Raw genomic sequence first — 24,177 nt, forward strand, 5'->3', positions numbered from 1 at the left:
GCTTAAACCAAAACCAATTTTCAATGATTTGCGAGCCATATGAGTCAGTGTATACATCAGTATCTGTGCCAGAGAATGACTCTCAGGCAGCTTAGAGAACAGACTGTTAGGATATAAGGGCAAGCCTGCAAAGTTCAGTGGGCAAGGGCAGAAAGATGGAATGCTATTGGATTTTTCTCCATCTTAAGCTGTTCCTGCCCTTTCTGCCTTAAAGACTTTGCCATAATGGACCTGGGAAGTAGATCACAGCAAGAGGAAAAACCTTTCATCTTTGGTGTTCTGTTCACTTATCCAGGATCTGACTGACCTGTGTTATCCTTCTATTAACATAAGTAATTAAGAGTTGGTTACATTATTTCAGGAAGTTGAGCTCAAAGCCAAGATGCACAAGGAGGAATCAAGCAGTTAATATTGGATTAGGTATGGAAATGATGTCCTTAATTTTTGTGGCCTAGAATTTAAACATAGTGAAGGAGGGTATCACACAGCTGTATCAGAGACTCTATTAAACAGATCAATGATATAGAGAGGTTTATTCAATTCATGCAAGTAATTTTTGAATTCCTTTAATGAAAACCTAGATTAATCTAGGTATTAAATCCTTATATTGGAAGCAAAATATCTTCTATCCCCCATAAGTAACCTGCAAACACTTTCTAGGAAAAAATTCCATAGCCACATAGGTCGCACAGGCATTTTTTATAGTAATTATATTGATTTTTTTTTTCAAACTGAGCAAAACAATGCAACTTTTACTTTTTCTTGTATTTTAAAACTACTTATATTAATTCTCTTTGCCATCCCAATTCAGATTTCAAGAATCAAACAGGCCCCCGATACAGCTTTTTCCGTCCTCAATACAGCTTTAAGATAATTTCATTTTAACAGGGAAGTGTTAGACTATAAAATAAGCTTTATGAGAGGCACTGATTTTTACAATAAATTATAGGTTAAATTATTAGTATATCGATTATACCTAGCAAAGGCAGAGTTGTTTAGGAGTCATTTTGGACAGTTCCTGCCTGTCCAATAGTGGTTTCGGTGGGAGGACTGAGTCCATCTTCCCCATAAGTTTCCTAGGTCATTTATATTTAATGTAATTATTCATATGTTAGCGCTTAAGACTGCCATCTTACTTTTGTTTTTGCCTCTACATTTTTTTGTTTCTCTTGTTTTCTTTTTCCTGCCTTCCTGTGGGTTATTTGAAAGTTTTTTAGAATTAATTTTGATTTATCTATAATGTTTTTCAGTGTATCTTGTCACAGCTTACTGGTATAATTTTACCAGTTTGAGTGAAATGTAGAAAAAAATGACTTTCCTCTACACCCCATTACCTTTCCCCATTTATAATATAATTGTCTTAAATACTTCCTCTACATACATTTGGAGCCACATCAGACGTTGCTGTGATTTTTAATCCAATTGTTAAACAATTTTCAAAGCTGAGAGGAGACCATGGGCCCCTCCGCCCAGCCTCTCCTCCTTCCTGTCGCTGGCTGTCCCTCCTCAGGACCTGTTCCAACAATCTATTAAAACATGATGGGTTACTATGAAGTTCTAGCATGCAGAGACCTGCCTCACCCGAGGATATTGAAAAGGCATATTGTAAATTAGCACTCAAGTGGCACCCTAATAAAAAGCTTGAGAATAAAGAAGACTCAGAGAGAAAATTCAAACAAGTAGCTGAAGCATATGAGGTGTTATCAGAGGCTAAAAAATGGGACATCTATGACAAATATGGCAAAGAAGGATTAAATGGTGGTGGTGGGGTGGAAGTCATTTTGACGGTCTATTTGAGTTTGACGTTACATCCCGTAATCTAGATGATATCTCCGGAGAATTGTTGGTGGAAAGGACCCATTTTCATTTGACTTTTCTTAGACCTATTTGTGAAGTTTTAATCAGAAATGGGCACAGGATGTTTTTTCTCTGCCTTCAGTCAGTTTCCATCTTTTGGAGGTAGATTTTCTTCTTTTGACCTAGGATTTGCTTCATTTGGCTCATTGAAGCATGGGAACCTTACTTCATTTTCTTCAGCATCCTTTGGTGGTAGTAGGATGGGTGTGCTCGTTTGAAAATATTATGCACCCCAGAAAAGCCGTGTTTTAATCCTGATCCATTCTTGTGGGAGTGGTCATTTCTTTTAATCCTGATTCAATACTGGAGGTTAGAAACTCTTTTTTTTAATTTTTATTTTTTTAAAAAACATAACAACATACAAACACGAACATTCTTACCATATGATCATTCCATTCCTGGTATATAATCAAAAACTCACAATATCATCACCATGATCATTTCTTAGAACATTTGCATCAATTCAGAAAAAGAAATAAAAAGAAAAAAGAAAAAAATTCATACATACCATATCCCTTACCCCTCCCTCTCATTGACTGTTAGCATTTCCATCTACCCAATATATTTTAGCCTTTGTGTCCCTACTTCTTTTCTATACCCCTGTTCTAGTTTGCTAGCTGCCGGAATGCAACACACCAGAGATGGATTGGCTTTTAATAAAAGGGGATTTATTTTATTGGTTCTTCAGAGGAAAGGCAGCTAACTTTCCACAGAGGTTCTTTCTTATGTGAAAGGCACAGGATGGTCTCTGCTGGTCTTCTCTCCAGGCCCCTGGGTTCCAACAACTTTCCCCAGCGTGACTTCTTTCTGCATCTCCAAAGGCCTGGGCTGAACTGTGAGTGCTAAGATAAGGAATGCCGAGCTGCTTAGCAGTGCTACATTGCAATCTCTCATTTAAGCACCAGCCAATTAAGTCAAACATCACTCACTGCAGCAGACACGCCTCCTAGCCGACTGCAGATGTAATTAGCAACAGATGAGGCTCATGTACCATTGGCTTATGTCCGCAGCAACAAGACTAGGTATGCTCACCTGGCCAAGTTGACAACTGAATCTGACACATGTCCACCCCTTGTCACTGGCAACTTCAAGCATCACCTTAAACAGGTGCAAAAACTTCTCTTCTTGCTGTGGGCCTGTGAATCTCAAAACAAGTTATCTGATGCCAATATGCAAAGGAGGATAAACACCAGATCCATAGGGAGAAACTGGAAGGAAAACCTGCAGGCAAACACCATTGGATTTCAAAGTCTGAAAGTCATTTATCCTTTGGCTGTAGAAAGTGGCAATCCCACCCTTTCCGAGAGCCTATGCAGTGGCCCGCCTCTTTCCAAATCAACCTCAGGGAACATCAAGGAGACCACCTCTGGGCTCCCCTCTCTCCAGGCATCAGGGCCACCCCCTCGGCTCTCTGCCATTTCTGGGGCACACGCTCAGCCCCTCCACATGGTGGCAGCCAGGCTCTCCCAGTCTCCCAAGGAGTGTGCTACGCCTTTTCCAAGGCCTGAGGCTACACAACTCCTCCACTGCAACGAGAGGGGAGACTCATCCTCGCCCTTCAGGGTAAACTCACCCTCTCCCTGTAGATGGGTGGGTCCACTCTCCTGGCCGAGGTTTCTTGGCTTCAGACCTGAGCTTCCATGGTTCTCACTCTGCAAACTCCAATTTTTTCCCTTTTGTGTTCTCCTTTGTCAAGATTGGTAGTAGTTCCATTTACACCAACAGTCTCTTCAAACACTCCAGGACTTCATCATCAATCTCCTCACAGTTCCTCCAAAGTCTTCCCCTTAGCCATCCAAAACACCGTTCCAACATGTCTGGTATTTGCAAACCGCAGCAGCAAGACTAGGTATGCTCACTTGGCCAAGTTGACAACTGAATCTAACTAACACAACCCCTTACCATTCCTTTTCATTGATCTGTAGGCTGGAAACTTTTGAAAAGATTATCTCCATGGAGATATGACATGTCCAAATGTGGGTGTCACCTTTCAGTAGATGGAGATATACTCCACCCATTCCAGGCGGGTCTTGAGTAGTTTACTGGAATCCTTTAAAAGTGGAAGATTTTGGAGAGAGCAACAAAAGAGCTTACAGAAATGAAAGAAGCCTCAGAGTGAACAGAGAGAGCAAATGTAGATGCTTGGAGAACAGTTGCTTCAGAGAACAGAGATACGGATGTTTGGAGATGGTTGGAGCCCAGCAGACATCACCATGAGATTTTAAGCAAGCCAGAACCTGGAGAGAGCCAAGGGAAGCCAAAGGATGAAAGCCAGTCCTGGAAAAGCAATATGAGGACCCCTCACAGGAGCAGAGGCTGAAGGCAATGGAGCCCAGGAGCAAGGGTCCAGCAGATGCCAGCCATGTGACCACCCAGCTGACAGAGGGGTCCTGACCCATTGACCTTTCTTGAGTGAAGATAACTTCATGTTGATGCCTAAGTTTGGACAATTTTATAGGCTATAAACTTGTAACTTATTAAATTCCACTTTTTAAAAGCTGTTTCAGGTTTGGTGTATCGCTTTCCGGCAGCTAGCAAACTAATTCAATGAGCAACTTCAATTTTTTATCAACTTCAACTAAAATAGGTAATGGCAGAAAAATCTCTACACAGAGGATTACTGAGAATGGTTAACAAAGAGTGGAAGTTGAAGAAGATGGCCAGTTAAAGTCCTTAACAATAAATGATAAGGAGCAGCCATTACGCTTGGATAACAATTAATTCAATGGACACGTGTGTTAGTTAGATTCAGTTGTCAACTTGGCCAGGTGAGCATACCTAATCTTGTTGCTGCGGACATAAGCCAACGGTACATGAACCTCATCTGTTGCCAATTACATCTGCAGTCGGCTAGGAGGCGTGTCTGCTGCAATGAGTGACGTTTGACTTAATTGGCTGGTGCTTAAATGAGAGATCACAACGTAGCACAGCCTAGCAGCTTGGCATTCCTCATCTCAGCACTTGCAGCTCAGCCTGGGCCCTTGGAGATGGAGAAAGAAATCACCCTGGGGAAAGTTGTTGGAACCCAGGGGCCTGGAGAGAAGACCAGCAGAGACCATCCTGTGCCTTCCACGTAAGAAAGAACCTCAGTGGAAAGTTAGCTGCCTTTCCTCTGAAGAACCAACAAAATAAATCCCCTTTTATTAAAAGCCAATCCGTCTCTGGTGTGTTGCATTCCGGCAGCTAACAAACTAGAACAACACGTTTAACAGAAATGCTAAAGTATAATGAGAACCATTTGAGGATTAACAGGAATATTTTTTTGAAGACTTCACACGAACACTACTTTCAGTATAACTGCACCTAACCTAAAGTATTTATTAACAGCTCATTGAAGCACCTATTTGTCATAGACTTTTGAGTTTATTGTTGGGACTATTTTAATAGGACCACTTTTTCCTTTTTGTCTTTAAAATTTTTGTATATTTCTGCCTGCACTTTGCTTCTTTATTAAACTTAATCCAAGGTGAACCGTGATTCTTTAGTAACACTAAGACAAAATTGTACACTAACACCAGCGTGGATCTTGCTCTTTCTATTGTGTTTGAAATGTGAGCCAAGTAGTTTCAGTCTGCTGTGAAGTTAACATTGCCAGGATGAATCGTCTACAAAAATAATTTCACTTTTTTTCAGTATTTGGTAGCGAAAGATATTAATACACTATGGTGTACTGTAATGGTGATACATTTCTGGTTTAATATAAATATTTAATATAAACTAAGGATGTTTTCTAGTCATGCATGAATGCTAGCAACTTAGCAAATTCTGACAATTATTTAAATATGTAATGTTAAGCTTAGCTTTATAAAATGTAAAGCTGGTAAACTGGGTCTTTGTCATTACTTAAACTAAAAAGAAAATATATGCTAACATGTTTGGTGTATTCGTTCAAAAAAAAACTCAGGAGAAGGATAATCTATTGTATTTACCCCTATTTTGCTTTACTGCATTTTTTTTTCTTCCTTTCTGAGTGTTCTAGCTTGCTAGCTGCCAGAATGCGATATATCAGAAACAGAACGGCTATTAAAAGGGGGAATTTATTAAGTTGCAGGTTGACAGTTCTAAGGCTGTGAAAATGTCCCAATTGATGCAAGTCTATAAAAATGTCCAAGAGATTACCCTCATTCCAGTTTCTCTCTCAACTGGAAAGGCACATGGTGAACACAGTGACATCTGCTAGCTTTCTCTTATTCATTGAAGCTCTCCTGGGGGTGTTTTCCTTCTTCATACCCAAAGGTCTCTGGCTGCGTGGACTCGCATGGTTCTCACGGCTCTCCTGTGGCTCTGAGGCTCTCTCTCCAAAATGTTTTCCTCTTTTAACGGATTTCAATAAACAAGACCCACCTGGAATGGGTGCAGTCCCATCTCCCTCTAATCAAAGGTTAAAACCCACAATTGGGCGAGTCACATCTCCGTGGTGATGATCTAATCAAGTTTCCAACCTACCGTGCTGAATAGGGATTAAAAGAAGCTGCTGCCTCCACCAGATGGATCAGAATTAAAACGCGGCTTCTCTAGGGTTCATAATCCTTTCAAACCAGCACACTGGGGTTCCAACAGTCCTCTCATCATTTCCTTTATGTTCAGAGATCTTCTTTTGCCATTCTTTTAGGATATATCTGCTAGTGACAGATTCTTAGTTTTTCTTCATCTGAGAACGTCTTGATTTCTCCTTCATACCTTAAGAAATACTTTCATTGGATAGATGTCTCTGGGTTGACAGTTCCTTTCTTTCAGTACTTGTAACATATATCTCTGGACTCCTTGGTTTCTGATGAAAAGCTTTTTAATTTGAATTATTTCCCCCCCTATATATAAGATGTCATTTCTGTCACTGCTTTCAAGATTTTTTCTTTGTCTTTAATTTTCAGAAGTTTGATTTGGTGTGTTGTACTGTGGATATCTTTGGGTTTATTCTGTTTGGAATTTGCTTGATCTTCTTGAAATCTGTAGGTTTCAGTTTCATTTTCTCTCTGTTGTTCAGATCAGGTAGTGTATGTTATTAGGGATCAGACACTACTTTACTTTCCTTACTGCTCAAGAAAATACCATGAAATAGGTTGGCTCAAAGGATAGGAATTTATTAGCTTTTGAGGCTTGGAGAAATCCAAACCAAGGCATCGTCCAGGTAACCTTTCTCCCTGAAGACTGGCACCCTGGAGCTGACTGCTGGCCATCCTTGGCCCCGGGCTCCTCTGTTAATGTGATAGTCCACATGGTGGCTGTTCTAGTTTATTAGCTGCTGGGATGCAATATACCAGAAACAGAGCAGCTTTTAAAAGGGGGAATTTAATGAGTTGCTAGTTTACAGTTCTAAGGCCAAGAAAATGTCCCAGTTAAAGCAAGTCTATAGAAATGTCCAATTTAAGGCATCCAGGGAAAGATACCTTGGTTCAAGAATGCCGATGACGTTCAGAGTTTCTCTCTCATCTGGAAGGGCACATGGTGAACACACTCACAGTTTCTCTCTCAGCTGGAAGGGCACATGGCGAGCATGGCATCATCTGCTACTTTCTCTCCTGGTTTCCTATTTCATGAAGCTCCCTTGGAGGTGTTTTCCTTCTTCATCTCCAAAGGTCACTGGCTTGTGGACTCTCTGCTCTCATGGCTATGTCATTCTGCTCTGCTGTCTCTGAATCTCTTTCTCCAAAATGTTTCCACTTTTATAGGACTCCAGTAAACCAATCAAGACCACCCAAATGGGTGGAGACATGTCGTCACCTAATCTAGTTTAACAACCACTCTTGACTAAATTACACCATCCAGGGAGACAATCCAAGCATAGTTTCAAACATACAGTATTGAACAAGGATTATTCTACTTTTATGAAATGGGATTTTGATGAAAACATCGCTTTTCTAGGGGGCATACATCCTTTCAAACCAGCACAGCGGCCTGTCCCAGTCTCTCCTTTCTCTTCCAGGACCAGTTGATGTTCTGCTTCTAGCTGCCCCCTCTGTGGCTTTCTATCTATCCAGATTTCATCCCTTTTATAAAGGACTCCAGTCATAGAATTAAGACCCACCCTAATTGAATTGGGTCACACCTTAACTAAGTAACCTCATCCAAAGGTCCTACTTACAATGGGTTCACACTCACAGGAATGAATTAAATTTAAGAACATGTTGTTCTGGGGTACACAGGCTGGGTTATCACAGCCTGTAGAGGGGAGAAGTCATGGCTCCCCACTCTGGCTTTGCTAGCATGAGTGGGAGTGGGGGTGGGGGGAGGGAACACAGCCTTTTCTGTGTTATCCACCTCAGTAGAGTGGTTATTTTCCATAAATTTTCTGTCTTCCTCTGCTGCCCCTTTCCTGGTCCTTTGGCAGGAGAGAGCAGGCCTTTGTTCTTTATGTTGTCTGCACTATAGCTTCTGGGTGGCCACCATCTCCCACACCTAGTCTAGGATATACAAGGCAAAACGAAAACCTAGGGGGCCTGCCACCATGTATTCCTCAGGTCTGAGGTTTTTTGGGCAGTCTGCATTCTTCTCTCTACCTTTCAGATATCTGTTTTACCTGCGACATCCAGGGTTCTTTGTTGTACTTAGCAGGAGGAAAAGGAAAGAGTATGCTATCCACCTTCCCAGAAGCAGAAGCCAATTCTTTACTTTCAACTTCACACCCTTTAAAGTAATTTCCCCCTCTCTGACCATGTATTACTTTTCCAATAAATCCCATCAAAATAGTAAGTTTAAAATAAAAACCCCATACTGGAGGGCGTGGGGGACACCAGGGCCAGCGCGAGCAGCGCAGACCTGGCGGGGATGATGTCCGTGGCGCGCAGCGTCGCGGTGGGTCACCCGGCACCCACTCACCATGGGGCTTTCGACTCCTGCGGACGCCGCATGGAGACCTGCTCTCATGACCAGGGCAAAATGCAATGCCCAAGGTGCAGATTTTTTAATATAATGAAAACACCAGGAAGTATGCAAAAGCAGGAACTCTTCTTACCCATCACTGATACTACTGTGTTTGCTCCAAATCTGGGAAGGCTTTTCATATTCTGGCTGATGCAACCGAAAAAAGTGAGAATTTTTACTTTAAAACCTATGAGAAAAGAACTTACTTCCTCTGGCGGGTCAACAAAATTCGAGATCCATATAGTGGCTCAGTCTGATAATCATAATTCTCAGGTCTGGAGAGTAAGCTGGAATCTAAGGGAACAGCACTAGCGTCTTGAGGAGATGGGAGATGATGGCTGTGTATCATTGCAGGAAGCTAATTATATGGACAATTGGAGGCGTCCTGATATCTTGAACGATAAGGGTAACCAAGTCAATAGGAGTTCTCAGTTGGAAAACTCAAACCCTTCCCTATGTTCAAATATTCCAAATCTCCAAAATTCAATAAATGTATCTTCTGCTGACAGAAAGCACAGCTGAGTACAGTTAACTGTGTAATTTTGCTGTTTCCTGCTTGTTGCATGCACATGGAAATGACGAGTGAGCTCCTTTTCCCCCTTCCCTAATGCCTTTGACCTCTCCCGAGACACTCTAGCAGCCTGCTTACTACTAAATGCAGTACAAAAAGCCTTTTAAAAAACATGTATTTCATTTTTTTGTACTTGCCAGTTTATTGACACTGTTTGAAACTTTTGAAATATAAATGGAGAGGCTTTTCATTGAGACAATGTCACCATTTTTTAATTGTTTTAATTTTAAATGTTCCTGAAACTAACAGGAGTTTAAAAATGAAAAGGCTTTGGGAAGAGGGAAAAGCATCACTTGATCCCATCCGGAGAATACATACTTGTTCCTTTTGTTTTCTGAAGCAGTAGGTTAAAAAGATGAATTTTTACCATTTCAATTTGCAGCCGAATAAATAATTTTCATAAGATTGCTCTGAGTGCTAGTTGTTTACCTTTTGTAGAATTATATATATATATATAAATTCTATATAATATTATTCAGTACCATTCTGTCATTTCTTTGTAATGCTTTAAAAAAATTGGTAAAGGAGTAAGAGAAGTAGTATTTGTAGTAGTGAAATCAAAGTAATTTGACTGTAGAATTTGTAGCCAAGTTAAGGATTTGGTATTGCTTCATTTATAATTTGGTAGTCAAATGAAACCATCTTTGTAAGTTTTTAATTAGATTTATTAAAGAGATAAATGTTTCTAATATGTGTGTGTATATTTTTATGGTGTGATTCCATGGCTTAAGTTTTCCTCCTAGTTAAAATGTGGAAACATACTATTTAAAGTCCTGGGCTGGGTTAGGTTGGTTTTTCACAGGTGGGTCCTTGAGAGCTTGGTGGCTTTCCTGCCTTACTTCTGCAAGGTTATAACTGCCGGAGGGCAGATTTCGAGAGAGGGAGTTTATCCCAATAATGTAACCGTGAAGGTTGAACAAGGGAGTTTATCACCAGGAGGCTGCTGCTGGAGGGTGAGCAATGTCAGTGTGGAAAGTTCCCAGAGGAGTTCCAACAAATCTGTCCTTGCTTCTTCCTCTGGCTCAGCTCTCACATATTCCAGCCTCTTTGATTATATAAAGAAAAATTAGGGGAGGTTGGGAAGAGGTGGAGGTGGTGTGGTGGAAGGGGGTGTGTGTGTGAAGGAGTCAGATTTGGCTACTTCCTGCTGTTGGAGGGCACCGGATGGGGTGGTCTTGTTTACCTCCTCACAGGGGGAGTGGAGATTTGGTTTTAACTGGTTATATTGTTCACCAGTGTTACTGAGACGCTGATACCCGGAATGTTGGACAAGGAGAACATGATTGATTTGGGTTTGAGTTATAGATTTAACAGTTCTTTGCAGAAATTGGGTAAAGAGTTTGAAAGCATAGGGTCCTAGAGATAGGAAAAGGAGTATTAATGGGAGGGAAGTTGGGAGGGGCAGAAGGATGGGCCTACTGATAGGAGATAGGTGTGGGAATCGGGAAGGATGTCTTTGCTTGGGTGGCACTCCAGAGAGAAAGGGATAGGGACGGTATGCTGATGCTGAAAGACAGAGAGACAGAGCCAGCAGTTATAAGCAAGTGACAAATTTACCTTTTTAAAGAAGTTTTTGTATGAGGTGGAGTGTGGATTTGAGGTGTTAGGATGATGACAGTTGCCAGATCGGTGTGGCAGCATAACACAAAGGGTAAAGACGAGGTAGGGAGAGAAAAAGGAAGAGGATGACAGAGGGAGCGGTGTGTAAGGAAGTAGATTTATGACACATGTTGAAAGGATGAAAGTATGGGACTGAAATTTTTTAGGGCTGAAGTCCTGTAGGCTACCCAGTAACCAGATTTCCCAGATGAAAAAGAGGAAGTCGATGATTCACTGGGCCACAGGGTGTCCTTGATGCTGTTCTGTTATCTGATTTCTGTAGGCAGAACCGAGAAGGTCTGGTTAAACTGAAATACACTTAGCAACATTATACTGTTGTGTAATATTAAGTATGTTAGTTAGTGACGAAGGTTAGAAAATGTCTTAATTTTTATAACTTTTTTTTCTTTGTATGCTATATGGGGAGGGGAGGGTCACTTTTTATTCTTTTTCCATGTGAGTACCCCCTTATTGCTGCACCACTTGTTGAGTTTTTGCTTTTGTTTGGTTTTTCGTTTGTTTGTTTGCTTGTTTTTCTGGGGGGTGGGGGGCTGGGGAATACATGGGCCAGGAATCACTTCCCAGTCTCCTGCATGGCAGGCGAGAATTCTACCACTGCGCTACCCTCACACCCCCTTATAACATTTTTACACATTTTTTTTAATGCAACCCAAAACATATGAAATGAACTTTATTTTTAGCACTTCATTTTTTTAAAATTAAAGAAGAAATTTCTTGCAACTGTTTGGAATACAATTATATTCTTTCAGGGTTCGACTTTGAGAAAGCAAAATGCTAACAGTTGTTGAGTTTGAAACAATATTTGGTGACTTACTTAAATTAACTAAAGCTGAGGAAAAAAACAGCCTTTTCAAACAGTGAGATGATTCATTTATCTTACACAGCCTTGGACATGATAAAGTCAACATAAAGTACAAGAAGTTATTTTGATAAAACACAGACACTCTGCTTTTTACATTGATCACTTAGAAAAGACTTTTATAACTTTTTACTAAACTAGAGTAACAGTCTACAAAAACTCTGTCACTTTAACAGACAGAAAATTAAATTTTGCTCTTGCATCAGTATATTATTGGTTACTAAAGTTTTTGAAAATTTTATAGATAAACCCATCAATTTTTTTAACCCCAACTTTGACCATAATTTCCTTTTTCACAAATCTTTGGCATCTTACTTTATCTGTTCAGGCTTTGTCCTACATTTCCCTTATTCTGTAACAACCATTTATTTTATCTTAGGATAAAGCTGCTCTTTTTTTCTTTTTAATAAAAACACTTTTTTTATATCTTTTATACTTAAAATGATTTTAGAAACTGCTTTCAAATAAGCATTTCTCCACATACAATTACCATTAAAATCAAACTTGTCAGAATAATGTCAAATACTTGAAACATTTTAGACAATGCATTTTTGAAAAGTAATTTTATAATTTTTAACAGGAATTTTCACTTTTTCAAAGTTTTTTGATTATTATATAATTTTTTTTAAAGCTTGAATACAAGGCACCTCATTTTATTTGTGACTTCTCTTACAAAATGAATTTAATTACAAGATGCTATTGAAATTTAAAGACTCATTCTTAGGCTCTTAAATACCATTTTGGAATAAAGGCGGCAGATTGCCAATATCCTATGTGACTGTCCTCCAGTACTTAATACCAGGGAGGGAGTTAGGCTCCCAAGGATATTTTCTGGAACTTAAATATTTTTATCAAGTACACCCCTGCCTGGGAGAAGAACTGATTCTCCAACAAGGAATGTGCATAAACAGCCTTTAATCACATAGTTACAAGGTCACTGCAGGGACATTGGAGATTTTTCCTTTTTAACCCTTCAATCGGCTTTAGAATCTGAAATGTTTGCTGTAAATTTGTTAACACTTTGGGGGTCATTGTCAAATATATTTTGCATATATTTTTGGTACAAGTAACAATTATAAATAATAATATAATTAAAATCATAGTAATAATTAGGCTAGGGTGAATTATAGTGTTTCAGTATTTTTGTGCAGTTACAGAGTAGAATAAGGAATCATATTAATGATGATTAGTATTAGTAATATAACATGAGAAGCTTTTAACAAATTTTTAATTATATTTACAAGGAATTTAATGAAACAAACATTAGGTAAAGGAAGGATTTGGGTATTTAAGAGAGAGAAACATTTTTCACATGATTAGGGGATAAATAAAATACTTTACCCTGCTACTAAAAGATCTCTAAATGCTACAGACATTTAGAGCAGGGGACAATTAATTCCATCATGGCCAATTTAGTTACATTATTATTTATGATACATGTGTGCTGTGCATAGAGAACTGAAAAGTTAGCTTGTGGAAGTAGAATGCAAGTATAGAGATTAGAGGAATGTTGTAACATACATGGTTCCATTTCTCCAGTTAATTCAGCACAATTTAAACCTTGGTTTCATAACTTGGCTACATTAGCATTAATTCTGCAGTTTGCTAAAACAGAATTGTTAAATAAACTCACGAATTGTGTATTAAAATTTAATTTATTTTGGTGGGGATTTATACCGGCTGTGAAAAGCGGAAGGGGGAGGTTTGGGGGAGAGGAAGGACAGGAGGTTTTTAAGGAGAGCAGCAGGACCGTGGCTGCCTGTAACTCTGGCTGCTTGGAGTTACGGGTGGGAGACGCAGGACCGCGTGTAACAGTGTAACCCTACTGAGTAGGGGAACAGGGCAGGGGGTATTATTAAAAAGGGATGAGTAAAAGTGTACTGGTTTAAAATGCAAGTTAGGGAAGGGATAGTGCTGGGTTTGGAATGTATTCTATTTATTTTAGCAATAGAGATGGAGGAAGGAGAGACAGGCTTGGCAAATTTTGGTAACACGGGGTACGTGGCTCCAGCGACTGAGAGAAAAGAGATTGGCTCACCTGCTATAGGCGCTGTTACCTGGGTTCGGCCGCGGTGATGGGAAGCGTTGGGGCTTCTGAACCCACCTGGTTAGCTGTCCGTGGCAAGTCCGAGAAGGTCGGCAACAGCAAAATTTTGCTCTGGGTCTGCCGCTGGGATGTGCGTCTGGGGAGGTTGTTTTATCCCTCAGTTAGAGACCAACGAGCAAGCCACCCTCCAATGCCCAACCAATCTGCTTGCACAGAGGACAGGGTCCCAGCGGAGGTCGGGATTAGCACAGGCTTTGGCCCAGTGTCCTTCCTGCATTTAAGGCAGGGTCGGCTAGGACAGGCCTTGGCCCAGGGTTCCTTTTGCAACATCTGTAACAAGGTCCGTGGGTGCGGGCGGCTCTGATGAGGTTAGTCCCTTTCCTTTCCGGCTGACCTCTTTGCAGGGCAGTGGCTGGCATTAGGAATTTGGCCTGATTTTTTTCTCTAGTACCTGCTCTTTTTGTTCTTCCTCCTGTTTCTGTTCATCCTCTCTATTGCTAAGTACCCAGAAGATTGCCTTCATTAAGTCCCACTGTGGAGTCTGGGGCTGTCCTCTAGCTTTTGAAGTTTTCCTTTTAATATTAGGGGCGGACTGAAATATGAAGTGAGTGTGAAGATATAGACTGTCAGCTTTTGAGTTGGGATTTAGATTATTATATTTGAGTGCTGCTTCTGTAAGGAGACTTGTGAAGGCTGTCAGGTTTTTATTGGGTCCTTGGGTTATTTCCTGAGCTTTATTATACTTAACTGCCTTGAGGGCGGTCTTTTTCATACCTTCAATTAAGCAAGTAAAAAAACGGGCCATTTTCACAAGGTCCAGAGACTGGGGTTGATAGGTCAAGTCCAGAGGCATGGAAGGAATTGCTATGGGGCCTGCCAGAATGGGTAGGGTTTGGGGCATGGAGGCTATCAGCTCATGCTGTGGCTGTAGCTAGGACTTGCCTTTTTTCCCCTAGGGTGGTAGATGCAGTAAGGATTACATAGGTGTCCTGACAGGTTTAACTATAGGGTTGAGTCAGGTATTGGAATTCTTTAATGAATTTGGTAGGGTTGGCTAAGAAGGACCCGAGGCATTGCTTCGTTTGCCCTAGGACTGAGAGGGAGAAAGGGTGTGCTTTGTGTGGTGATGAGATTAGGGGGGTGGGCCTGAAGGAGCCTGTGAAAGAGGAAGAGGAGGGAAGTAACCTGCAGAGTATAGGCTGAGTAAGGAGAGGACCAGTCCTGCAGAGTTCCCCAACAGGATTGACACTCACCCAGGAAATTGGCTGTGACCAGTGTTGTGTGCGAGGTTAATCAATGGCAGGGTTGAGATGTTCTAAATTCAGTGGTGTTGTGATAGCATCTCTGCACCTTGTCCCCGGGATGGGTGGAAGCAGGGGGCAGACAGTGAGGGCCTCTCTCCACAGTGCTCAAAATTGAGGATGCCACCAGATAAGAGAGACATTGCAAGTAGGACAGAGACAAGGGCGAGCTTGATCAAGGAGGGAGAGAGGGATGAGATGGATGGATTTGAGAATAGCTCTTCACCCAGGATGGGTGGAAGGGGGAACCCAATCCCCCCATGTGGAGGGTTGGGGGATAGGGAGGAACCCCTCTAAAGTCCCAGGCTGGGCTAGGTGGGTTTCTCACAAGTGGGTCCTCCAGAGTTTGGTGGTTTTCCACTGGTGAAAACACTGCCTTAGTTCTGCAAGGTTGTAACTGCTGGAGGGCAGACATCCAGCGAGGGAGTTTATCTCAATAATGTAACTGTGAAGCTTGAATAAGGGAATTTATATAAGGAGGCTGCTGCTGGAAGGTGAGAAATGCTAGTTTGTAAAGTTCCCAGAGGAGTGCCGAAAAGTCCCTCCTTGCTTGTTCCTCTGGCTCAGCTCTCACAACTATAATTTGAAAAACAATGAATATTTTGCTAAAATTGTGCATGCAAATGGACTTCAACCTTCCATGTCCCAGGATTTTCTTAGCTTACTTAGCTGTTTCTATTAATTCATATCCTCAAAATATTCATATTCATATGAATATGAATATATTCATATTCATATCCTAGAGCTCTGACCTTGATGACAAAACTGTAAATTAAGTTTGCTAAAATATGTATTATGGGGAAGTGATAAAATGACAGAATACCAATATGACATTCTTTGAACCCCTTTACTTATGAAAATTCTCTACTTATTCTAAAGTTTTTGCAGAAGAACTACACAGTATGTTCAGTGATTGTATTTTTTAAAAAATATGTTGCAATAGTTAGCCATACTATGTGAAGTATTTCTGAACTGGTTCTCAGCATCATGCATGAACAGAGAAAGGTATGCCTGGTGCTGCTACAAATGAAAGCATTGGACAGAAGAGCTTATTAGATTTTTAAATTTACAGGATAGCATCAAATGTGTTCCTGATAGATTAGAAAATGTTTGAAGTATATAAAATTAATGTCTTTATTTATAAAATTCATAGTGATGATTTTTCAAAAACATTTTAATATTGTGTTTCTTTCAAGTTTCTACACTTGCTTAAGCAATCTTAATTTGAATAATGGTCTTGGTTTTTGCTTTTATGTTCTGTTAGTTTTGTCATGAGTAGAGTAAACTTTTTTTTCCAGCATGTGATTTCTCCTCTTTGGTTCTCCTTGTATTTACTACTTTTCTCTTTTCCTTTGTTTTTTTTTTTTTTTTTTTTTTCTGTTGTTCTGGTTTGGTTTTGGTGTTTTGCTCCTGACCTCATTGTTTGAGGTCTTTCTTTCCCCTTCTGGATTTCCCAAGGATTGGATTGAGATGGTCTAGTTCTGCCCAGTCCTTCTTCCCCCTCCCCTCCCCCCACCCTTCCCTTCCCCCTCCCCCACTTCCTCCTCCTCCTCCTCCTCCTCTTGCGAGATAGAAGAGAGAGAGCTCTTGCGATGTGAACATGCCAACCTCCAGCATCCTTACCCTCACAGATATATCTTTCAGCCTCTTAACCCCTTCTCTGAGAAATGTGAGATTTCACATTTTGAAGGCCTTATTTACATGCTTGTAAATGCACTCATTCCTGACTGCTTTTGTATTTATTTTCTTTCAGAAGATTTTTCTGATTGAGGGTCTGTCATGCATATTACAACCAGAACACAGCATTTGGAGCCTAAATGTGTATGCTTCTGCATCAGAGAAACACTGGATGGCCTTTGATGAAATAAGACATGTACAGGCATCATTAACTGTGAAAGTTACACTAAGTAGCTGACTTCAGAGTGCTTGTGCTATAAGTTTTATTTTGAATTGTTGGCATGCTCCTAAGTTTCTTATGTTTTGTCATCTGGTTAATGTGAAAGTACATCATTACGAAGTTCCCTCTGCCTTTGAGACAAATTATGAGTGGTTTTAAATTGTATAGGCTAATATTGCAACTGACTAATATATAAAATAAATCATTCGGGTGTATAAAGCAGCAAAACATAGTATGGGGGCGGGCCGCGGTGGCTCAGCGGGCAAAGTGCTTGCCTGCCATGCCGGAGGACCTCGGTTCGATTCCCGGCCCCAGCCCATGTAAAAAACAAACAAACAAACAAAATACAATAAAAACAAGAAAATGTTTAAAGATGTTTCCCTTTCTTCCTCCCTTCCTTCTCTCTGTCTTTCCTTCCCTTCCTTCCTAAAAAAAAAAAAAAAAAAAAAAAAAAAAAAAAACATAGTATGGACTGTTTGCTTTTTTTTTTTTTTTAAGGAAATTACCTTTCACTACTTGGAATTACTGTGTAAAGCATTTGTAATTATTATCCTGGGTTACATTTTAAAAATCTTTTTTTTTGAAGGGAGGGGGTACATAATCCGGAAATCAAACCTGGATCTCCCACATGGAAGGCAAGGAACATTTCTACCACTGAACCACCTATGCACCCTAAAAATCTATTTTAAAAGAAAAAAAACCCCAAAAGTTGTTGTTGCTAAAGTTAAAAGTTATCTTGAAAGTCTGCATAACTTCTTTTCTTATGAGGCAAAATAAGGGAGGCCTTTGTAGTGCCTGTTTAGAAGGTCTGGGGACAAGGGTGTTGGCCATAACAGTTCCTCTCTCTGTAGGCTGATGCGCTAGAAGGGAGGGGGCTGCATTTGCTGAGTCCAGGCCCTGTTCCCACAGAAGGCCTTGTCATAAGGCCACACAGTGAGACTGAGTCACTTAGTCTTTTTGTACAGGGTCCAGGTCAGCTCTGGTAATGGCAGGTTCCCCACCCCTAGCTGCACACGCTGGAAGTGGAGTGGTGGAGGGAGAGCCAGTGGCCTGCTTGATGTATGTGGGATAAAGGTGCCACGATTTCTTCGAGTGCCAGTTTTATTCATGTATCTGCGGTGGGTTTGGTGGGGGGGGGGTGGCTCATTCTTTTTTATATTATATGTAAAATGCATATACCATGGAGTAGAGGGCAAACTATGGATTTTTCAGAAGAACCAAGATATCAAAGAAATTTTTACCTCCAGCCCAGGCTTTGGATTTCTCCCAGAGGTCCAGGAGAATCTGTTGGCCTTGTTTGCTTCTCAAGTTTAAGAAATACTGTTCTAGCCCTTCCAGGCATACCAAGGGCAGGGAGCCAGACATAACTCACAGCCTGCCATAAAGCCCTGCTGGATGTACCCGGCTGGCTGCCTGGAGCCTATTTAATAACACTTATTCTTGGTTTGGCCTCCCATTTCCTGTAAAGAGAGGCTCATTCAAAAGTAATTATGTTTGGTTTGTTGTGGGTCATCAGGTTAAGGCATTCAAGCAGTTACACACCTTGTGATCTTCCATTTAAATTTCAGCCTCATCTGCTGAAATTTTGCCTTGAATGTTCCAAGAATTTGTGGGTTACCCAGTTCTGCAGAGAGAAAGTACAAGAAAGTCTGATCCATTTAGGGTCTGCCACACCAGCCCCATGCCTCTGGAGAAGCCCTTTCTATGTGGGGCATCGATCTGGGTTTTCAAGGTGTTGGCTCTTAGCTTACACTCATGGACACACTTCTCAAAGCAGGACCCCAAGTGTGGGGGATAGACCTGATGACGCTTCTAGTCTCAGCCTCATGCCACCTGGAAACCTTGCACACGTAACCCAGGTCTGCATCACCATCTAGCTCCACATGGGGACTCTATTTGGGACCCTCCAGGTCTTCTCTCAATGTGCCTTGGCTGGGATCATCTCAATTCAACCAAAGCGGTCCTATTACTATTGCATCTCAAAAAAGAAAGTGTTTGATTTTCATATCCTTTTTTCCTAAGAGGAAAGTTGGTCCTCGAGCAAATTTTGCTATCTCATCCCTCAAGATCCTGCAGTTGTTTTCCCCAAGACCACAGGTACCTACCTTTACATAACTAAGGAAGTCCACTGTGCTGGTTTGCAAATATTATGTACCCCAGAAAAGCCATGTTTTAATCCTGATTCAATCTTGCGGGGTGCGGGGGCAGCTTTTTCTTTTAATCCTGATTCAATACTGGTGGGTGGAAACTTTTGATTAGATTATCTCCACAGAGGTGTGGCGCTCCCAATTGTGGGTGTGACCTTTTGATTAGATGGAGATGTGACTCCACCCATCCCAGGTGGGGCTTGATTAGTTTACTGGAGTCCTTTAAAAGAGGAAACATTTTGGAAAGAGGTTAGAACTGACAGAAATGACAGTGACAACAGAAACTTCAGAGCAGAGCTGACACAGATGCCAAAACTTGGAGAACAGAGACATGGATGTTTGGAGATGCTTGGAGCCTAGCAGACGTCGTCATGAGATGTTAAGCAAGCAAGAACCTGGAGAGAGCCAAGGGAAGCCAAGAGATGAAAGCCAGCCCCTGAGAAGCAAAGTGAGGAACCCCCACAGGAACAGAGGCTGAAAGCAACAGAGCCCTGAAGCAAGGAACCAGCAGATGCCAGTCACATGACTTCCCAGCTGACAGAGGTGTCCTAGATCCTTTAGCCTTTCTTTAGTAAAGATAGCCTCTTGTTGGGCACCTTAATTTGGATGCTTTCATTTCCTTAGAACTGTATTCTTGTAACTTATTAAATTTTATGTTTTAAAAGCCATTCCAGTTCTGGTATATCGCATCCTGGTAGCTTGCAAACTAATATATCCGCTCAAGTAATTTTTCTTTAAGAATCTTCCAGTATTGGTCAGGATGTGGAGAAACTGGACTCCTCGGACATTGCTGATGGAAATGTAAAATGGTTTGGCCACTTTGGTATATAGTTTGACAGTTCCTCAGAAAGGTAAACATAGTTACCATCTGACCCAACAATTCCACTCCTAGTTATGCACCCACAGGAAGTGAAAACAAATATCTACACAAAAATTCATGCACAAATGTTCATTGCAGTATTATTCATAATGGCCAGAAAGTGAAAACAACCCACGTGTTGAACAAATAAAATATTGTCTAGCCATACAATGGATTATTTATTCAGCCATAAAAAAGGAAGGAAGCATTGATAAATGCTACAACATGGTTGAACCTTGAACACATTGTACTGAGTGAAAGAAGCCAGTCACAAAAAGACAAATATGATTCCATTTACATGAGATGGCTAGAAGAGGCAAATCCATAAAGACCGAAATAAATTGGTCAGCATGGGCTGGTGGAATGGGGAATGGGGAGTGTCTGTTAATGGGTATGGATAGTATTGATGATGGCTGCCCAATCTTATGACTATACTTAAAACCCACCAAATTGTACATGTTTAAAGGGTGAATAATATGGCATGTGAATTTTATCTCTGAAAAAGGAAAAAAATACCTGCCCTACATCTACTTGCTGCCTCACCTCAAAAAATAACAGAGACTGGCACAATTATTTCCACCATATAAGTAACTCCCTCCCCAATGTTCTAACATCTGATTTGCCTTTTCTCCTGAAAGAGGAAATTGAAAGTTGCTAAACGCCATTAAGATACACATCAAGTTCTAAGAAATGATCGTGATGTTGAATATACAACCATGTGATGATAGTGTGAGTTACTGATTATATAGCAAGAACGGAATGATAGTATGATAAGAATGTTTGTGTTTGTATGTGGTTATGTATCATAAAGAAAAAATAAGTAAATTAAAAAAAAAATAGAAACACATCAGGACCACTTGGGCCAGGGCTTGTATTCCTGTCTGTCCCTACAGGGACAGCAAATAGGCTTCCTGGGATCTGCTGTGGGAGACCTGGGGAGCAGAGTCAGGACACTGGGTTTACCTAGTGTCAACGTGATGCAAATATTACCGGTCCTAGAGGAGACCCAGGCAGAGTACAAGAATTACTGTAGCAATGAGATTTTCCTGCAATAAATCCTTTCGAGGGCAAGACTGCAACCAGGTGAGGTGGCAAAGGTGATCGCTGGCTTCCCAGGATTTACGTATGCTTCACCAACTCCTCTTCCACTGGAATATGTCAAACCTTACCTGGAGAGCAGGGAACCCTCCGCATCACCAAACCACATCCTTCCAGATCTTCACACCACCCTAGGGATCTGCTAATCCTCTCACTAAAACAGTGATTCTAAACGCTGGCTGTGCATCAGAGTTGCCTGGACAGCACGTGAAAATGCAGATTTCTGGGCCCCACAGCCAAAGTTACAAAGCTTCAGTCGGGCTTGGGTGGAGCCTGAGAATCTGCATTTCTAGCAAGTTCCAAAGAGATGCTGATGCTGCTGATCCAGGGATCACAATTATTCTTTTTCTTTCTTTCATCAGTTTTATTGAGAGGTGCACTCACACACCATACAGTTCATCCAAAGTGTACAATCAGTGGTTCACCGTATCATCACGTAGTTGTGCATTCCTCAGTGCAAAGGATTTCAGAGTTTTTTCATTACTAAGAAACAAGAGACAACCAACATCCAGGGACCATACTTTCGCTAACGATTGCACTCGAACTCCCTGCTCCTGATAACATTAGGTGAGAATTCCCAAGTAGTTACCAAGACTCGTCCTGAGGGTGGGAACACCTCTCCCGGCCAGGCTTCCCAGGCCACCTGTTCCCAGACTCCTGACCTCAGCACCCTAATCTGAGGAAGGGTGGATTTATCAAGCCTGTGGGTAGAGGAAAGTGCATCTGTGAGCATCAGCGTTTGTATGCAGAGATGACGTTACTGGCCACCCACATCAGACCATTGGGGGTGGTTCTGCCACTGACAATAAAACCTTAACTAATTCAGCTTCACAGTTAATGCAGTGGGCTGGAGGAGGTGGGCAGGTGGGCACCTGAGTCCAGGCTCTGCCAATCAAGATCTGTGCCAATCAAATTCCCTAAGTCCCTCAGAACCTCATTTTGCAAAGGGAATTCATCTCAAGAGGTAAAGCTGTGTGGTCGATCAATATTTAGAAATGTTTTAACTGAGATATTTCTTTCCCTTATTTCCCCCCGCCCCCATGGTTCCTTTTCAACTTTAAGCTTGAGACATTCTTTACCTCGGGGTGAGGACTGAAGATTCCAGTACCTTCCTCCTTAAAGTGACTGGCAGCTTCAGTGTCACCTGGGAGTGATGCAAATTCTTGGCCCACACCCAAGATGCTAAATATGTCTCTGTGAGTGAGGTCCAGGAATCTCAGAGTTTTAACACAAAACCATTTCAGGTTATTCTTATCCATGGCTAAAGTTTGAACAAAGAAATTTTGTGTTTCTAGAACACATAAATTTCAATGTAAAGCCTTCAAAATACAGGGCTGGGTCACTAGTCTGAAAGCCAGTACGCATGTGTTGGATGTAGTATGTTGGGAGAGAAGGGACTTTTCTGAGGAGGGCAAAGCATGGGAAGCTGAACATAGAGTTTATGCTATAAACCATGGAGTAGGGGATGATTTGTGATGATGCAGGAGACATCTCTACATACAAAAGGCAAAGCTGTTTGCCCAGCAGGAAGGAAAAAAGGATCAGATGGGCATGAGGTTAGATCTTAGGGGACTTGCAGCATTTCCAGCCCCCTCCTCAAAAGCCTGGTCTGAGTAGGTTTGCGAGGTCCTTCACTCTCTCTCTCTCTCTCTCTCTCTCTCTCTCTCTCTCTCTCTCGTCTGAGTTACAGTCAGTGGTGCACACAAAAGAAGAAAAGCCAGGGTGAGGTGGCCATCATAAGGTCACTCGTGATGCAAGCTACTGAGACAGTAGACACAGGAAGGAAGCCAGTCACCAGAGAAAGGAGAACTGTGCAGAAAGCGCCAAAGAAGCCACGGTGAAAGAGACAGCACTTATCCAGGGATCGTAAATTTATGAGTTTTTTTTTAATTTTAGCATTTTTTTTTTAATTTTAGCATTTTTCTCCCTATTATTTATTTTTATTCCATATGTTCTACACATCTGTTGATAAGGTAGATAAAAGGAGCATCAGAAACAAGGTTTTCACAATAGTGAAATAGTCACACTGTGAGAGCTATATCATTATTCAATCATCATCAAGAAACATGGCTCCTGGAACACAGCTCTACATTTTCAGGCAGTTCCCTCCAGCCTCTCCATTACATCTTGAATAACAAGGTGATATCTACTTAATGTGTAAGAATAACCTCCAGGATAACCTCTCCACTCTGTTTGGAATCTCTCAGCCATTGACACTTTGTCTGATTTCACTCTTCCAAAACCCTTTTGGTCCAGAAGGTTTACTCAATTCTTTGATGCTAAGTCTCTGCTCATTCTAGGGTTTTTCCCAATCCCCTGGTGCTGAATCTCAGCTCATTCTAGGATTTCTGTCCCACGTTGCCAGGAAGGTCCACACCCCTGGGAGTATTTTATGAGTTTTTAAGGGGCCGGAAAAGGGGTAAGGGGCAGCTTCAGAGGCAAAAAAAAAAAAATTAGAGGGGAGGGTGTACGGGTGGTTCAGAATGCTCGCCTTCCATGCAGGAGACCAGGGTTCGATTCTTGGACCATGCACCGCACCCCCGGCATTCCCCCACCCCCACCCCCCAAAAAAGCACCCAAGGGGAAAGTAAGCAGCCATCCCTTTCCTGGTTGCTGGTGGGCGGTATGAGCTGCGTGCCCCGCCCACTGGCCTTGGGCCCCTCCACCAGGCCTTGCTTCAGCTTGGCCAGGTCCTCTGCTGACCATGGGGAGGGTCCCGCCTGCTCCGTCCCCGGCAGCCCTTTGCCTAGGAAGGAGCTGGTCCTGAGGAGGGCGCCCCCTCAGGGCGCCGCGGGCCCTGCAGTGCTGGCAAGCCGGGTGTGCCTCCGCCCGCCCTCCCTCCCCAAAACAACCTCCTACGGTCACGGGGAGGTCAGTTTCGGTTTAAACTGCTTTGCATAAAAAGTAAAAAATCTGTTTCCTCTTTGACTGGAAAACTTGCGTCTCAAAGCTTTCCAAGCGTGACCTTGAGGACGGGGTAGTCAGGAGGTGCAGGCTTCTGGGTGGCCGTCGGAGAAATCCCTTAGCTGGCTCACTGGGCGCTGGCCGGGCACCTTTCTT

The 24,177-nt window shown here is 41.8% G+C and overlaps 1 protein-coding gene and 1 long non-coding RNA gene across 4 annotated transcripts in view; one reads left to right on the top strand and one right to left on the bottom strand.

Moving 5' to 3' along the window:
* Positions 1–14,319, bottom strand: part of LOC143656059 (uncharacterized) — a 49,061-nt gene extending 34,742 nt beyond the window's left edge. The window contains exon 1 of the long non-coding RNA XR_013162384.1: positions 13,873–14,319. This is a non-coding gene — a long non-coding RNA (uncharacterized LOC143656059). The remainder of the gene's footprint in view (positions 1–13,872) is intronic.
* The window catches only part of COXFA4L3 (cytochrome c oxidase associated subunit FA4L3), a 41,469-nt gene extending 24,250 nt beyond the window's left edge, over positions 1–17,219 (top strand). For 2 of the 3 annotated variants that reach the window (XR_013162380.1, XR_013162382.1), the window contains one exon: positions 16,870–17,219. The gene's annotated coding sequence lies outside the window, so the exon portion shown is untranslated. Of the gene's footprint in view, positions 1–361; positions 2,448–16,869 lie in introns of those variants that run through there. The other variant, XR_013162381.1, reaches the window with a different exon arrangement.
* Positions 17,220–24,177: the final 6,958 nt, after the last annotated feature.

The sequence above is a fragment of the Tamandua tetradactyla genome, chromosome 14 (genome assembly GCF_023851605.1).
Source record: "Tamandua tetradactyla isolate mTamTet1 chromosome 14, mTamTet1.pri, whole genome shotgun sequence".
Taxonomy (NCBI): Eukaryota; Metazoa; Chordata; class Mammalia; order Pilosa; family Myrmecophagidae; genus Tamandua; species Tamandua tetradactyla.